General features: G+C 31.0%; 1 pseudogene; it reads left to right on the top strand.

Annotated features, from left to right (window-relative positions):
* Positions 1–3,103: 3,103 nt before the first annotated feature.
* LOC120615154 (60S ribosomal protein L37a-like) overlaps positions 3,104–19,524 on the top strand; it is a 30,823-nt pseudogene continuing 14,402 nt past the window's right edge.

Raw genomic sequence — 19,524 nt, 5'->3', positions numbered from 1 at the left:
TTTAAATTATTTCTAATTTATCTTGTTTATTATTTAATGTATGGATTATTTAGAATTATTCGATTTTATTCCCACATCTTTAAGATACTATAGATACCTTTGTCTATTAATTTCTAATTTAATTTAGTTATGGTCAGAGAATATATTTTGTATAATTTAAATCTTTTGAAATGTATTTAGACTGGTTTTAGGTTCTTTCATAATGTCTATCTCATTTAGTTTTCCATGTATATTAATAAAACAAAGTATGTACTGCACAAGTTGAGTATAGTGTTGTATACTAGAGATGAATATTTAAATCTTAAATTTTTATTGTGTTTCATTCCATTAGTCCTGTCAACATTTTCTTTATCTACATTAAACTCTGTTATTAGTGGATACACATTAAGGATTATTATATTTTTAAGATTAATTAACCCTCATCATTGTAAAACGATAATCATCCTTTTCATTCTTTTATCCTGGTAGTACTCTTTATCTTAGAATCTACTTTATCTGCTATTTACATAAAGCTATTCTTATAGTGTTTCATCTATTTAGTGTTTCATCTATAACTTTCATCTATTTTGTTTTACATACTAAATCATTTCTCTTATAATAAATACATGGATGGATCTTGCTTTTTTATCCAATCATGCAATCTCTATTTTCATTTGGAATATTTAGTCAATTAAACTTTTTATGTTATTATTAAGATAAGTTTAAGTCAGCCATTTTGTTATTTACTATTATTTGTCCCATCTGTGCTTTGTTCTTTTGTTCCATCTTTCATCTTTCATGCATTATCTGGATTAATCAAGCATTATTTTTAGTATTTCTGCTATCTCAGCTATCAGATTTTTTACTATAACTCTTTAGTTTTGTTTATTTAGTACTTTCTCTGGAATATAGCCTGCATTTTAAACTTATTCAGTGTACTTTAAAAAAATATTACAAAATTTCAGGATTGAAGAACCTTACAAAACTATTTAATTCTTACATCTATTTAATTCCTTCCATGCCTTAGAGCTATTGTTGTCATGTATTTCACACTTATATATATTATGAACAATAGAATACATTATTATTTAAGCATTAACTAGGAAATTTTAATAGAGAAAAACTCATATTTTTGCATGTTTTTACCAATCTGAAACTCTTAGTTACTTCCTATAGACTTGACTTCCAAACTGCTACTGTTTCTCTTCAGTATGAAAAACTTTCTTTTGCATTTCTCATAACGTGAGTGTGCTGGTGACAAATTTTCTGGTTTATTTTTTTATTTTTATTTATTTATTTATTTTTTAGGTAAACCTGTCTTGATTTCACCTATATGCATTTAAAAAAAAAATGTTTTAAGAAAACAGAATTCTGGACTGGCCATTTTGCTCCTAATCCTTTAGAGATGTCATTACGTTACCTTTTGTTTGTCTGCTTATTTGTTTTATTTGTTTGTTCTTGTTGTTTTTTGGTTTTGCTTTCTTTTTATTTTAGTTCTTAATTACAATTGATATTCAACATTATATTAGTTTCAGGTATAAAGCATAATGGTTTGACATTTATATAACTTACAAAGTGATCCCCTGATAAGTCTAGTACACATCTGATACCATATATAGCTATTATTATTAACTATATTCTCTATGCTATACAAGTTAGGAATATTTGGAGGCCAAAAACATTTATTAGATATTCCAAAATGTTTACCTTGAAACTTGGCATTAGGTTAAGTAGAAAAAAGATTTATTAGTGGTTTACAAACATAAATTTACACTATCTGGGTGCCCTTAAAAACCAAGGCAACAACTAAATGTATAACAGAAAATCAAATACCGTGAGTGAGAGCCAGAAATATTAAATGATCAGAATCAGACACTCAAACATTTTAGATATCTGAAGTCTCAACTATAAAATAATTATATGTAAAAAGACTTAAAAATAAGGATAAAATGGTTATTATAGAGAAAGAAATGTTAAAAATAGACATATTTTTAGATAAACCAAAGTGAGATTTATCAAACTGAAGCTTAATTCTGAAAAAGTTATCCAGAAGAAAGATAAATGGGGCATTCAGAACAGTTAATGTATAGTTCCTGAGATACAGGAGAGAGAAAGAATATGAAGGATTCAATATTGAAGGCATGTGATGGCATTGAGAAACTGGGGAAGCTTCAATCCATGAAAGAAGAAAATCACATTGGATGATAGTTATTTGTTTTTTACTTTAAGAAAACTACTTAGCTTGAGGTATATAGAAAATAGAGTTTAATAAGAAAGAAGCACTCTTATTGATATGGGGGAGTAGAAGTCACAATTATAGGTTGCTAGAACAGTTAGAAAATAAGGAAGAGAAAGTATCCCATCAAAGAAAGAATGGGAAAGAGTGGACCTTCCAAATCTGTGTGCCCCCTCTCTTAAGTTTTAACCAATCAAGATGAAGGTAAGAGTGCCCCTAGAAGGATGAGGGGGAAGTGAGAGAGAGAGAGAGAGAGATGATTTTAAAGCTGATTTTAACAAATGCTTAACATTGGGAATTCAGATTTTAAAGTTCAATTTTTGAGAAGTTAGAGGTAAATGTTTGCTTTAATCATTCCATTGAAATCCTGGATATACCACATTTTAGGAATAAGAGCCATACCCTAACACTAAGGTTTTCACCCTAGAAAAAAGGAAAAAAAAATGATATCTACCTTCCTCCCTAACAAAACTTAAAACATAACTTCTACAAGATCAAGGTTATCTGCAGATAGTTAATGCAATTCAACATTCTACAGATAAAGTTAATGAAAGCTAGAATTTCCACATATATCATCTGTGATGTCCAATACAGAACAAAAGCTGCTAAATATTTTAAAGAAGAAAAGTAACTTATAATAAATAGAGAAAATAAAGTCAATAGATACAGACTAACAGATAATCCAGCTGGCAGAATTAGTGGACACAAACTTTAAAGTAATTATGATAAACATATTAAAGAATTTGTAGAAAAAATGTAAAAAAAATGAAGAGTTGAGAAAATTTGAGAGAGATAAACTCTTTTGAAATGAACCAAATGCAAATCCTAAAACTGAAACTATAGTATTTGAAATTAAATACTAATTAAATGGGATTAATAGTATCGATAATGACAAAAGAAAAGATTAGTGAATTTGGAGGTGAGTTAATACAAATTATCCAAACCAAAATAAATTGAAAAAATGAACAAAGCTTTAGTGATCTGTGGGTATCAAGTGGGTAAACACACAGGTAATTGGAATCATAGAAGAAAAGGACAAATAAAATAGGGTCGAAAATATTCAGAGATAGTGGCTGAATTTTTCCCATATTGAATTTAAAATAGCAAACAGATCCAAGAACTTCAGCAAACTCTAACCAGAATGAACATAAAGAAAACCAGACTGAGATTTGTCAGACTATTAAATATCAATCATAAAAAAAAAAAAATCTTTCCATAGCAGCTGTACCAATTTGCAATCCCTCCAACAATGTATGCGGGTTCCCTTTTCTCCACAGCCTCACCAACACTTGTTGTTTTTGATTTATTGATGATAGTCATTCTGACAGGTGTGAGGTGATAGCTCATTGTGGTTTTAATTTGCATTTCTCTGATGGTTAGCAACCTTGAGCATCTTTTCATATGCGTATTAGCCATCTGTATTTCCTCTTTGGAGAAGTATCTGTTCAGGTCTTCTGCCCATCTTTTAATTAGATTGTTTGTTTTATTGTTGTTGAGTTGCATAAGTTCTTTATATATTTTGGATACTAACCCTTTATCAGATGTATCATTAATAAATATCTTCTCCCAAACAGTCGGTTGTCTTTTTTGTTTTGTTGATGATTTCTTTTGCTGTACAAAAACTTTTTAGTTTGATGTAGTCCCATTTGTTTATTTTTTTCTTTTGTTTCCCTTGTCTGAGGAGATATATCTGAAAAAAATTCCTGTTAGTAATATCAGAGAGTTTACTGCCTATGTTTTCTTCTAGAAGTTTTATGCACTTCTGGGTATTTATCCAAAGAAAACCAAAACAATAATTTGTAAATATCTATGCACTCCAATATTCATGGCAGCACAATTTACAATAACCAATATATGGAAGCAACCTAAGTGTCCATCAACAGATGATTGGATAAAGAAATTATTGTTCATATATACAATGGAATATTACTTAGCCATTAAAAAAAAATGAAATCCTATCATTTGCAACGACATGGATGGACCTAGAGGTTATTATGCTGAGTGAAATAGTCAGACAGAGAAAGACAAATACCATACGATTCTATTTACATGCAGAATCTCAGGAACAAAAAGAACAAACTAATCAAAAACAGACTCAAATATAGTGGACAATTTGGTGACGGACAGAGAAGAAGAGGGTTGGAGGACTGGTAGAATGGAGTGAAGGGTTAAAGAAGTACAAATTAGTAGTTGATAGTTGGTTACGGGAATGAGGAGCATGGCAGAGAGAATGCAGTTAGCATTAATATGATGACTAGGTGGTGGTCCAGAGGAGGGAGAGAACAATTGGGGGAATTGTTTTATGAACTATATAGATGTCTAACCAATGTATTGTATACTTGAAACTAATTTAAATAAATATTTTTTTAAAAAAGAAAATCTTAAAAATACCAAATAAAATGACACACTACATACTCTGAAATATGGTAAAAATGACAGTTCATTTCCCACTAAAGTCAGAAGAAAATGGAACTTTAACCTACAATTCTGTATCTTGTAAAAATATCTTTCCAAAATTATTTTTTTTTAATTTTTCATTTAAAAGCTGAGAAAAATTTGTCAAAGAAAAAGAAGACACTAAATGAAAGCTTAAGAAAGTTTTTTAGACTGAATGAAATTATTTTGGGTAGAAATATACAGAAAGGATTGAAGAGTATCAAAAATGGTAAAAATGTGTAATTATAACAGAATATTTTTATTATATATTTAAATTCTACTATAAATTGTTTACTAAGAACAAACCAACAAAAAGAAAGGCTAAAAAATGATCATGTGACAAACTTTGATCATATCTATACTGGTAATACCTGAATAGTAAGATATTTTAAAGACAAATAAAATAATTTTAAAACATGATAATCTGTTATTAACTACATTAAAAATTAATTTAAAAAAATCTCAGAACAGAGAATGTAAAAGATTATTACTAGGATATCTCTATAACAACTAATACTTCATTTGCAGGTTAATCATATCTTTAGAATGTAAATCTACCAACATAATTATATAACGAAAGGCCAGTCCACATTATTTTATAACTTATAACATACAATATTAAGAACTATAAATATGCATAAAAGATGCACTTGTTTTTGATTATGTGTAAGTTAATTTATTTTAAAATAAATTAACAGGGCAAATAATAACAAGTGTTGGAGAGGTTGTGGAGAAAAAGGAACCCTTATACACTGCTGATAGGAATGTAAATTGGTACAGCTGCTATGGAAAACAGTATGGAAGTTCCTCAGAAAGCTGAGAATAGAATTACCATGTGACTCAGTAATCCTTATGGGTATTTACCAAAAAAACTTGCAAAGATTCATTCCCCCCGATGTTCACAGAAGCATTATTCACAATGGCCAAGACATGGAAACAACCGAACTGTCCATTGAAAGATGGTTGGATAAAGAAGATGTGGTACACATATACAGTGAAATATTACTCAGCTATTAGAAAAGATGAAATACTGTCATTTGCAAGAAGATGGATAGATCTTGAGATTATTATGTGAAGTGAAATAGGACAGAAGAGTTGAGAACCATCTGATTTCAGTCATATGTGGGATATAAAACTAAAAGTAACAAACAAACATGACAAACATACTTACGGACATGTACAATGGACTAGTGGTTACTAAAGGGAAGGAGAGGAGAGTGGAAAGGTAGATAGGTATAAGAGGGGGTCAAATATTTGTTGGTGGAAGGAAATTTAACTTTGGGTGGTAAACAAACACACAATGCAATATACATATGACATATTGAATTGTATGCTTGAAACTTATTTGATTTTATTAACCAGTCACTCCAATAATTTAAATAAATAAATGAATACATACCTACATAAATTTTAGGTGGTGCGACATCAATACCTCAACATAATCAGATGTGATATCTGTGCATATAAATGAATGAAAAATGATGAATATTAAAACATATTAGTCAAAAATATTTCTAAAATATTACCAGCATACCTTCATCTTTTCGTTTTATTCAAATGTTATCTTAAAATTATATTCTCTCAAAGCCAAAATATATACATATCTCAACATATTAAGAACATATAATTATACATTCAATAAACAATTAATGCTACTGAGGCTATTTAATACTGTGTAAATATCTAAAATGTTTCAATAATTAATTTCAATTTTATATGGCTATTGTGAAAAAAATAAAATTAATCAATAGAAGTTTGAATTATACATAGTAAGCATCTCTACTAGTATTAATAGATATAGAAGTTGTTGCAATTAATATGTATTGAGTACTTATAAAGTGACACTGTTCTAAATAATTCAAATGTCAGCCTATTTAATTACTAGAATATTATTATAATGTATATACATTATTTTTCTCTTTTAAAAAATGACAAAATTTAAACAAAGAAAGGTTAAGTGACTTCCCAAGGAAACAGTAAATGAACCTACAGACCCAAGCTGTAAACCATAGCAGATTAGAAAGAGATCATTTTCATTTACCTCCAATCACAAATAACATTTTTGAGTATATTATACTTTTACCTTCTTTAAAACAAGGATTGAATTACATTCCCTTTTATGTGTCCTAGAAATTTATGATTTCATTAAAAAGTATAAAACATACAGTTCAACCTAGAAGAATTTATTAAAATTCTTCCTTTGTCCAAGGAAACATGCAATTCGATCTAGTAAATGTTTTTGGTTGATTTTGTGTTACTCAACTCTTTTCTATATCAGAACGGAAACAAAACCCAATTAGGAGTATCAAATACAATAACTTTTTGTACAACCTATGAAGTCTTTAAAGAATCATTCTTACTTTCTTGCAGAGATAGTATACTCCTGATACTTCCAGTCTTGTAAGTTCTATGACTTTTTTTGCCATTAAGTGCTGCTCTCCATTTTACTCTAATATGTTTCCATGTCCATTTCTTGTTTTTTAACAGACCTCATAGAAAGTAGGAAGAGTCCAATATTAAGTTGAGTAAGTTAGTAAATATACACTGAAGTAATAATTAGTTAATAACCTTTCTCTCACACCCACAACAGTTTGGTTTCTATTTAAATAAATTATTTGGAGAATCCAACTCTTTACTCTCAACAGAATAATTAATAAAATATCAAGCAGCAAAAATTTGTGATGGGGGGAGTAGTGGGAAAGGGGCAAAAAGGATGAATAGGGAATAAAGAAGTATTTTACGTTAATTAGCAAAACAAAAGTAATATGGTATAATAGATTTGTTCATTTTCTAATCATGTGTATTAAACTTAAAAGTTTTTATTATCTTGAATTTGTCTCTTCCAAATATTGTCACTTTTTTGATGAATGTGAGTTGATTTATTAATAAGTAACATTCAGTGTATGAATTTTCAGTGTAAAATAGTGAGCAAATACATTAAAATCTTGTCATTACTCATAAAGCCTTCAAACTCAGAGGTTTCATTTGCCAGGAAAAGAGGAAGCAAATTTAATTGGTTTCAACAGTGTAATAAAATGCTTTCTCTCTAGGACATTTTAGTTTTGTGTGTTCGTGGGCAGTAGAGAGAGGTGGCACCATTGCTAAATTGCTAACTGCTTTTAGGAAAGTTTTCCTGTGATTAAGAGTATAATAGGTCAATCAACAAACAATATTTGTAGTGAGTTATTTACCAGTACTAAATTCAATGTACCTCCTATGTTTAATGTTGCATTAATTTCAAAACCATTGTTATGAGTCCACAATACCTCTTTTTTTTTTTTTTGCCAGCATTTATTTCTAAGATTCTTCTGATTGCATTGAATTTCTTGTGCTGCCTTCCAATAATGACATTGTTTCAGCTGTGAAAACTTATTAGGAAATATATGATGCTTGCAGTTTTGCAGACATTGATTCCCCCCTGTGGAATAATCTCCATTCTAATTTGACTATAAAATTTCCATAAATTATTTCAAACTCATTTTAGAATGGGACATATTTCATTGATTGGTAATAGCCTTAAATTACTTTTTATTGTGATTGTAATGTTTTCTTGTCAAATAGCAGGAAATAGTAAATTATAGAGTAATTTAACAGGTGGAAATATACACAAGCAAAAATTGTTAGAAACAAAGATAAACCATTAGAACAAATTGTAGTCTGCACATATCTAATCAGCTCTTTTATGTCTATGGCTTAAGGAATCAGTTCTTTCTTCCACAAAGTTAAATTAATATGGAATCCTGACTAGTATGCAAAATAAAACCTCAATATTTTTGAACCATGGAACTATAAAATTAGAATGCAACAAAATATATTTAATGACATCTATTTGGGGAGAACAATGCTTTGATTTTAATATCGGAAATGCCATATTGAAGGACTAGTGCAAAACTCTAAATCAGTAAATATTTCTTGGCCTTAAATGAGCTTTTCCGCCATATAAAATGATGTCATTACTCTCAATAAAAGAGAAGTGGGTCATACACAAGAAATATAATTGCTTTGAGAGTATTGTTAGCATCGGGCTTTCATTGAATTTGTGTGCACACTTCAGATGGAAGCCCTCAAGGATTTCTAATGGCTTTAATCGGAAGTGAAAACTTATGAAAATCAGTTTTCTTTCATAGGAAGACTGAATCTGCAAAACCTCATCGTTATCTGAGTGGCACTGTTATTTAATCTAACATCAGTACTCTATTTCTAAACCTTAATCAGATCCACTATAGTATCCTTAGAAGATACTCTGACATTTCCACTACTCAGTGACATAATTAAAGAAAAACATCATTTTGTAGATTTTGAAAAATCATTTAGTCATGGATCTGTCTTCTGAAAAATTTTAAATTATTAAAATTTACTGCACTGATTAATGAAATCAACAATAGTTGGTTTCAGTATAACCAAATTAGTGAAGAAATGCAAAAACTTGAAATATGATATGCCAAATTATAAACTATGCATTATTTTATTTTAGAAAATGTTGAATGCTTGTGTGTATATGACAGTGCAAGACTGTATTTACATTTTAACCACTGGAATAGTATATAGTATATTGACATTAAATTGAAATACACATCCCATATGATTTTCTCAAAGAGGCAGTAAAATATGCTAGAAATAACATAAGTTTATGAGACAAAAAGGCCTAGATTTGATCCCTGGTTATAGTATATACTTTTATATAACTTTATTCATGAAGTCCTCTTCTTTATAAATTTAAAATGGGTAGGATAAGACCTGTTTTGAGTTAAGGCATGAAGATTAAATATGTTTAGAGCTGCCTTAAATCTTTCCTGAAATATATAATGTCATAAATTGTTTAGCTTAGACTAGATGCTCAGTATATTCTAAGTAAATTTTAAATTTAATTTAACAAATCTAAGATATCAATTTCTAAGACACAACATTATGACAAATAAACAATGACTTTAAGATTTAAACATAGTCCAATATGTTATATGTTTTGGTTTCACTTGCTTTGAAATATTTTTTCTTTTTTCTGAGAGATTTGAAATTTCTTATATCTTCTGTTTCATTTTCAACAATGAAATATACATAGTTTCAACCACTTCTACTTTCCTCTTTTAGATCTCATAAACTGCTTTGTAGTTGATTTTTTCATTCATAGAATGCATATATGCCCTGCTATTCTGTTGCATAAAGGTCCATATTCTCAACGAGTTTTTCATTTCAATGCCAGATGAGTGAATAGTATTTTTTTTATTTTTTAGCTTTTTAAATAATTTTTAAACAGAAATTACACTCAGCATGTGAAATACCAACAATGCCTATAAGTCAATAGAAGTGGTTACAATATGAAATGTTATAACCAAAGTGACATCTGCATAAATAATGAAAACTAAGTCATGACTGCTATCTGGCCAATAGCAAATATAAAATGCTGTTGATCGTAAGTTGCGATTCAATTTTAAAGATGACAAATGTGAAGTATTTTGAAACTTAAAATGGATGACATTTAAAATTACTGTTTATAGGACACTGAACACATGTAATACATATTATATAAACATATTACTGTTTAGGACATTTGACACCTGCAACTCAATACCTGTTAAGTTTTTATTATGTTCCATAAACTCTTCTGAGGACTGTGCTTGATCCTAAGGGTAGATAAATAAAATAAAATATTTTCTGTGACCTGGAGAGGCCAGTTAACATGTTATCAAGATTGTAACAACAAATTCTATCTCTTGTTGAGCTCAAATCTACCCCCAATTCAATGCATTCCTCAGAAAATGGGCTTGCCACTGGTTTCTATAATTGAGTCTCACTGTTGGTTTTGGTTATAGCTCTTTTAATGAAGGAACGTTTAAATGAAATAATCTACTTTAGATATTTTTGAATAGTTTCTCCAATATAGTTGTTGTGTTGACCTAGCCCTTTGATAAAAAGCAATTTTAGATTTTCAGTCAAGATGGCAGACTAGGGAACAATCATTATTGAAAATTGCCTAAAATCCAGCTGAACAGAAGCCCTACAACTAAAGACATTCAGAAGAGACCCCCTTGAGTCTGTTAGGAGAGGCAGAGATGCGGAACAGGCTGGTCCCACACCTGCATGTGGTGGCTGAAAATCAGGAGGGATATCTTTGTTATGGAGGTCCCTCCAGAGGAGCAAGGGGTCCCAGTCCCCTGCCAGACTCCTTAGTCAGGGATTCCAGTGCCCAAAAGTGCCCACGATATCTGTCTGTGAAAACCATCAAAGATAGTGCCTGAGTGGGGCAGAGGGCTGCGGGGGTCTCGCACATGGACTTACTCCCTGACAGACTCGCTCTGGGCTCTGATGCTAGGACAGCAGCTCAAAGGGCACCAGGGACATATAGGGAGAAACTGAATCGTGTGGCTTTATGATGAGATCTAGAGGAACAGCTTTCTCCCAGACTGAAGTTCTGAAAAACCATTTGTTAAGCCCTAACCCCGCCCAGCATACAGACACAAGGAACCTCCAAATGTGAGTCTTAATCAACCTGGTTAACACTGATCGCACAACCCTCATGATTCCCTGAGGCCCTGCCCCACCCAACTTACTGACCCACCAAGCTGTATACAGTGGCTTTTCTATACAAATGGCCTTCTGGGCTTATGCTGTGGACTTTCCTAAAATCTCATAAATTTAAACAAGCAGCATCTGGCCTCTGTGTGTCCTTTACCTTATGCTGAGAAGCCCCAAGTCTGGAACTAGCAGAAGATGACTTCATTTTGCAGCTTGGCCTCTCAAGGCACCTCCAAGCCCAGCATGAGTGGTGGACATCTGCGGATTGCTTGGATTATTCCAGGCAGCCCCATACAGGGCAGAAGCTGCAGCTAAACTTCACCTGCAGTGGGACTCCTCCCAGGAGGTTGCAAGGCCACCATGCTCAGTGGACAGCTGAGACTGAGCTGAAGCATCACCTGGGACCAAATCTGAGGATGACAAACCCAAAGAACAGACTGGGCTGGCACCGTCACCCTGCTAAAATGAATCCTGCTCCATAGGGTCAGCCCCTATACAATAGCTTCTCTATTGTAGTCACCAACCAATCCTCATAAGCAATCATCCTGAGTGTCAATCACTCCCACTGACATGAAAACAGCAATCAATGTTCAATTATAACAGGAGGGCACACACAGCTCATTAAAGGGACATACCTGGAACATAGGGCTAAGATGACCACAAGGACTACTCCCCTAAGCCCCACCGTGTACCTATTATATAATGCCATCTACGAAGACCAGGAAACATAGCAACCTTACCTAATACATGGAAACAAACACAAAAAGGCAGCCCAAATGGGGAGATGAAGAAACATGTCCCAAATGAAAGAACAGAGCAAAGCTCCCAAGAAGAGCTAAATAAAATGGAGACAAGCAATCTACCAGACACTGTAATAAGAATGCTCAATGAACTTAGAGGAAAAGTTGATAAACAATGATAACTTTAACAAAGAGAGAGCATAAAAATAGAGATAGAAAATATTTTTTAAAAAGTCAGAAATGAAGAATACAATAACTGAAATGAAGAATAGAGGGAATTAACAGTAGATTAGATGAAGCAGAGAATCGAATCAGCGATTTAGAAGGTAAGGTACCAAAAAATATTCAATCAGAACATCAAAAAGAAACAAGAACTCAAAAAAACAAGGATCATGTAAGGGGCCTCTGGGACAACATCAAGCATATCAACATTCACATCATAGAGGTACCAGAAGGAGTAGAGAGAGAACAAGAGTTAAAAATCTATTTGAAGAAATAAAAATGGAAAATATCCCTAAACCGGGGGAAAAAAAATGGACATAACAAGCCAAGGAAGCATAGTGAGTCCTAAACAAGATGAACCTAAAGAGGCCCACACTAAAACACAGCATAATGAAAATGCCAAAGGTTAAAGACAAAGAAAGAATTTTAAAAGCATCAAGAAAAAATCAGTTAGTTACCTACAAAAGAGTTGTATAAAACTGTCATGTGATTTCTCAATAAAAACTTTGCAAGCCAGAAGAAATGGCATGAAATATTCAAAGTGATAAAAATAAAGGACCTGCAACCAAGATTACTCTACTCAGCAAAACTATCATTTAGAATTAAAGGACAGATTAAGACCTTCTCAGACAAGAAAATAATAAAAGATTCCATCACCACCAAAACAGTATTTCAAGAAATGTTAGAGAGACTTCTTTAAGAATAATAAGAAAAAAAATAAAAAATATGAATAATAATTGGACTGTATTTTTTTTAATTGGGTTGATTTTTTTATTATTGAGTTGTATGAATTCTTTGTATATTTTGGATATTAACCTCATCGGAGACATCGTTTGCAAATATCTTCTCCCATTCAGTTGGTTGACTCTTGTCTTGTTGGTTTCTTTTGCTGTGCAGAAACATCTTAGTTGGATATAGTTCCATTCATTTACTTTTGTTTTTACCTCCTTTGCCTTTGAGGTTAAATTTATAAAAGCATCTCTAAATCCAAGGTCCTTGAGTTTTGTACCTATGTTTTCTTTTATGCAATTTACTGTTTCAGGTCTTATATTTAGGTCATTGATCCATTTTGAGTTAATTCTGGTGTATGGTGACAGATAGCAGTCTAGTTTCCTTCTTTTGCATGTAGCTTCCCAATATGCCGGCACCATTTATTGAAGAAGCTTTTTATCCTCCATTGTATATTTTTGGCTCTTTTGTCAAAAATTATTCTCCCATATATATGGTGAGTTATTTCTAGGCTCTCAATTCTGTTCCATTGGTCTGTGTGTCTGCTTTCCTGCCAAAACCATGCTGTTTTGATTATCGTAGCTTTGTAGTATAATTTGAAGTCAGGCAAAGTGATACTTCGGGCCTCATTCTTTTTTCTCCAGATTACTTTGGTTATTCAGAGTCTCTTGTGGTTGCATACAAATCTAATGAATTTTGTTCTATTTCTTTAGAAAATGCCATTGGGCTTTTGATGGGATTGCATTAGATCTGTATAGTGCTTTGGGTAATACGGCCATTTTAACTATGCTAATTATTCCAGTTTGTGAACACAAAATATCTTTTCATTTCTTTGTGTCTTCTTTAATTTATTTTAATAATGTCTTATAGTTCTCAGTTAACATGTCCTTCACATGCTTTGTTAAGTTTACTCTTAGGTATTTTATTTTTGTTGTAATTGCAAAAATAATTGTTTTTTCTTTCTTTTTCTAAAAATTCGTTGTTAGTGTATAAGAATGCTATGGATTTTTATACGTTAATTTTATATCCTGAAACTTTACTGTATTTGTTTATTGTTTCTAATAGGTTTTTTTTTTTGTGAAGTCTTTAGGGTCTTCTACGTAGAGAATCATGTCATCTGCAAAAAGTGATAATTCGACATCTACATTCTCAATTTCGATGTCGTTTGTTTCTTTCTCTTGCCTGATTACTCTAGCTAGAACTTCCAACACTGTATTAAATAATAGTGGCGATAATGGACAAACTTGTCCTGTTCCTAATCTTAGAGTGAAGGCTTTTAGTTTTTCACCATTAAGTATAATATTTGCTGAGGGTTTGTCATATATGACCTTCATCATGTTGAGGTACTTTTCTTCTATACCCATTTTATTGAGCATTTTAAGCATAAATAGATGATCTATTGTCAAATGTTTTTTCTGCATCTATTGATATGATCTTTTCATTGTTTTATCTTTTGTTTATGTGATGAATCACATTAATCAATTTGTGAATATTGAATCATACTTTTACACCTGAATGAACTCCATTTGATTGTTATGTATAATCTTGTTAATGTATTATTGTATTCAATTTGCTAGTATTTTGCTTAGGATTTTTGCATCTATATTCATCAAAAATATTGTTCTATAGTTGTGTGTGTGTGTGTGTGTGTGCGCACGCGCGTGTGTGTGTGTGTTTGTGTTATCTTTACCAAGTTTTGTGTCCGGGTGATGTTGGCCTCATAAAATGAATTAGGAAGTATTGCCTCTTCTTCAGTTTTTTGAAAAAGTTTGAGAACAACAGGTATTAAATCATCTTTGAATGTTTGGTAGAATTCATTAGTGAAACCATATGATTCTGAATTTTTACTTTTTGGGAAATTTTTATACTGTTGATAGATCTATTTATATTTTCCAGTTCTTCATAATTCAGTCTAGGAAGGCTGAATCTTTTTAAGAACTTGTCCATTTCTTCTAAGACTTGAACAGATACTTCCTCCAACAAGACATACAAATAGCCAACAGACATATGAAAAAATGATCAACTTCACTAGTTATAAGGGAAACGCAAATCAAAACCACAATGAGATACCATCTTATAACTGTTATAATGGCTATCATTAACGAGAGAAGTAATCACAAGTGTTGGACAAGAAGTAATAACAAGAATGTGAGGAAAAAGGAACACTCAGACACTGCTGGTGGGAATGTAAATTGGCATAGCCACTATGGAAAACAGTATAGAGTTCCTCAAAAAGCTAAGAATAAAATTGCTATATAACCCAGCAATCATTTTTTGGGTATCCATCCAGAAAAATTGAAAACATTTATTCATAAAGATAGATGCATTCCAATGTTCATTGTAGCATTATTTACGATGACCAAGACATCGAAACAGTGGAAGTGTCTTAGTAGATGATTAGATAAAGAAGATGTGGTACATATATACAATGAAATATTACTCAGCCATAAGAAAAGATAAAATATTGACATTTGTGACAACATGGATGGATCTTGAGATTATCATATGAGGTGAAAGAAGTCAGACAGAAAATATTGAGAACCTTATTATTTCATTTATATGTGGGAATAAAACTGAAAGCAACAAACATACAAGACAAACAGAGACTCATGAACACAAATAACAGTTTAGTGGTTTCCAGAAGGAATGGAGGGAGAGAGAGGTAGATAAATGTAAAAGGAGTCAAATGTATGGTGTCAAAAGAAAATTTAATTTTGGGTGATGAACACACAATGTGATATACATATGACATATTATTAAATTGTATAATTAAAAACTATATAATTTTATTGACCAATGTCACCCAAATTTATTTACTAAAATAAAAATATTAATAATAAAATGGTAAGAACTCATATCTATAAATAATTATTTAAATGTAAATGGATTAAATTCTCTAATTAAAAGACACAGGATAGTTGAATGGAAAAAAAAAAACAATACTCTTACATATGCTGCCTACAGGAGACTCACTTTGGGTCAAAAGATACACACAGACTAAAATTAAAGGGATAGAAAGAGATATTTAATAAAAATAAAAACAAATAAAAAAAAGCTAGGGTAGCACTATCAGACAAAATAGACTTAAAAAATCCCACTTATGAGCATTTATTCAAAAAACCCAAAACATTAAATTTGAAAGGACATCACGTTCATTGTAGTATTATTTACAATAGTTAAGATATGGAGGCAAACTAGGTATACATTCAATGGATAAATGGACAAAGTAGAGGTGGTACAATGATATATTACTCAGTCTTAACAAAAAAAATCTTGCCACCTACAACAACGTGAATGGACCTAGAGGGTATTGTGTAGAGTAAGTCAGACAGAGAAAGACAAATACCAGATAACTTCACTTACATGTGGAATCTAAAGAACAAAACAAACAAACAAACAAAACAGAAAAATTAACTTCTAAATACAGAGAATATTTTGAAGGTTGCCAGATGGGAGGGATTTAGGAGGTGGATTAAAAAGAGGAAAGGATTGAGAAAACAAATTGGTAGTTACAAAATAGTCACAAGGATGTAAAGTGTAGCATGTGGAATATGGTTAATAATATTGTAATAATTTTTGTATGGTGTCAGCTAGTCACTAGATTTATCGACGTGATCACTTCATAAGATATATAAATGTCTAATCACCATGTTGTACACTGAAACTAATATAATGTTGTATGCCAACTGTAATTAAAAAATGAAAATATCAAGAAGTAAAATAAAGAAAAAAATCATGCATAAAAATTAATAAAAAAGAAGAAATTTGTCCTTACGATATGTAGTCAAAACTCAGTGAAACACAGAGCAGTTAGAGCTTCAACTAATCTAGCTATTGAAATCATATTCACTCTTTCATTCATTTACTAAAAATAAAATTGAATCCTACTATGTGTGTCATTAAATTAGCTGCTTGAAGTACAGCATAGTTAATGAGTCAGAAGCAATATATGTTTTGAATATAAAATACTAACTAATAATAAAAAGTTATGAAATTTTTTAACATACACTTACTACTTATTTGTGGTAGACCTGAGGTAGCTATTGGTAATTAGGAGAGGATTTAATAATTTGGTCATTTTTTTTTCAGAGAAAATTAATTTAATGATAAAATACTATAAGGCAAAAATAGAGTTCATAGATACATATCTGTATTTAAAATATTTATGCATTTCATATGTTTCATAAAGTTTCAGCTAAATATGATTTTCATGTGGCTAAATAAGACAATAAAAATACAAGTATTTAGTAAGTTGAGTAAACCTCATTTGTTCATTAATAAAAGTAGTTCGATATTAATAGGCAAGAGGTCAAAAGAGACACATTATAGATTTATGAAATGTAATTTACTTAAGCAAATGTACACAGGACATATAGTACAAAACTATCTGAATTACATGAAAGCAATATGATATCTATAAAAGAAATGTTAATAAACTATTAAAAGAGAAAACAAATAGTTTATAGAAAACAAATGAGTTGTTATGCCAATAAAAAATGAAAATAAAAAATAAAAGGACAAAATGAAAAGAGCAAATAACTCTGGGAATATTGAATATAGGAATTTGATGAAAATAATTATCAATCTGTAATATTTGTGAAATATCAAAACAAAAAAAATGATGCTTCTCCTCAGTAGTACAGTGATTTGGGTGTTATTTGCATGTCATGCATAATTTTTATTTCATATAATCACTTCATAATAAAAATAAAAAGTTTATTTTATATTTATCCATTTCTATAGCCATCAACAAGGACTAAGTCATACTTATAAGAGAACATATTATAATGGTTGAAATAAAAACCAAGTCTATATGTAACTTTCAGGATTTTATATTTGGATTTCTTATATGTAGCATCTGAGAAGACCATAAAAGTCAACTAAGAGTTCCCTGAATATTCTTCTAGAAATAAATATACCTCTAAGAAATAATTATTTTCCTCTTTCAAATGCAATTTTTAATGTATTGAGTTTGAAAAGTCTTGATGTGTATCCACTGACAATGTCAGATAAATAACATTAATTTTAAGGGTTGTGGTCATAGATTCTTTTCCTCTGACTGCAAAAGAAACATATTATTTTGGGGGGGATAGAAGGATTAAAAAAAGAAATTTTCATCTCTCAGTTCTGGAGATTGAAGTCCAAGATCAAGATGTTATGAGGGTTAGTTCCCTATGAGGTCTGGAAGAGAGAATCTGTTCCAGGCCCCTCTCCTTGACTTGTTGATGGCCACCTTCCTGTTCACATGTTGTTTTCTCTGTGTATGTGTCTTTCCAAATTTCTCCTTTGCAAACCAGTCCACCTGGGTAAGGAGTCCACACTATCAAACTAATTTTAACATAATCACCATTTTTAAAAAAATGTATAAGTGTAAATTTAATTACTGCCCCTTGCAAAACATTGATTGTAACTGCTTGCGGCAATGTAAGGATTCAGGTTAATGCTGGTCTTGTAATACAAGGAAGCTCCCATAAGTTGTCAGCAGATTTCTGACTGGAAATTTGCAGACCAGAAGGGGTTGGCATGAAATATTCAAAGTGATGAAAAGCAAATACCAGCAAAGCTATTATTTAGAATCAAAGAACAGAAAAAGAGAATAAAAAGCTAAAGGAGTTCAATCTGTAGCTCCAGATACAAATTTTGACAATATTGTTTAAAGTTGATTTTTTTGGTCATAGAAAATTCATGTATAAGAATTGTTAAAGAGACTTCTTTGAGCAAAAAAAAAAGATAAAAAATATGAATAATAAAATGACAATAACTACATACCTACCAATAATTAGTTTAAATGCAAATGGCGAAATGTTTCAGTTAAAAGATATAGGGTGGCTGAATGGACAAGAAAGTAAGACCCATACATGTGTTGCCTATAAGAAACTCACTTTAGATCAAAAGAGAAACAAACTGAAAGTAAAAGATTAGAAAAAGACATTTAGTGCAAATGGAAATAAAAAAGTTGGGGTAGCAAAAGTTATATCAGATGAAATAGACTTTGAAACAAAGATTTAATAAGAGACAAAGAACATTCATAATGATAAAGGGATCACAATCCAACAAGAGAATATAAACTTTGTAAAAACGTATGCACCCGCATAAGAGCACCTAAATATAAAACAAATATTGATGGACATAAAGGAAGAGAGCAACAGTAACACAATAATTGTAGGAGACTTTGACAGCCCATTTACATCAAAAGATAGATCATCCAGATAGAAAATTAGCAGAAAACAGTGTTCTTAAATGACACATTAGACCAGATGGATTTAATTGATATTTTTAGGACATTTCATCTGAAAGCAGCAGAATATACATTCTTTTCAAGTGACCATGGAACATTTTCTAAGATAGGAATGCCATTCTCCGTGTTAGGCCACAAAACAAGTCTCAATAAATTTAATTGTATCAAGTGTCTTCTCTGATCACAGTGGTATAGCACTAGAAATCAATTATAAGAAGAAAACTGAAAAACACATAACTACATCAATGCTAAATAACATGCTACTAATCAATGAAGGGTTAACAACGAGATCAAGGAAGAAATCAAAATATACCTTGAGACAAATGAAAATAAAAATATAATAACCCCAAATCTATGGGACACAGAAAAAACAATACTGAGAAGGAAATTGATAAAGACTTACCTCAAAAAAAAAAAAAAAAAAAAAAAAA

Source organism: Pteropus medius, unplaced genomic scaffold (genome assembly GCF_902729225.1).
Source record: "Pteropus medius unplaced genomic scaffold, Ma_sr-lr_union100, whole genome shotgun sequence".
NCBI lineage: Eukaryota > Metazoa > Chordata > Mammalia > Chiroptera > Pteropodidae > Pteropus > Pteropus medius.
This window is presented reverse-complemented; position numbering and strand designations above follow the sequence as displayed.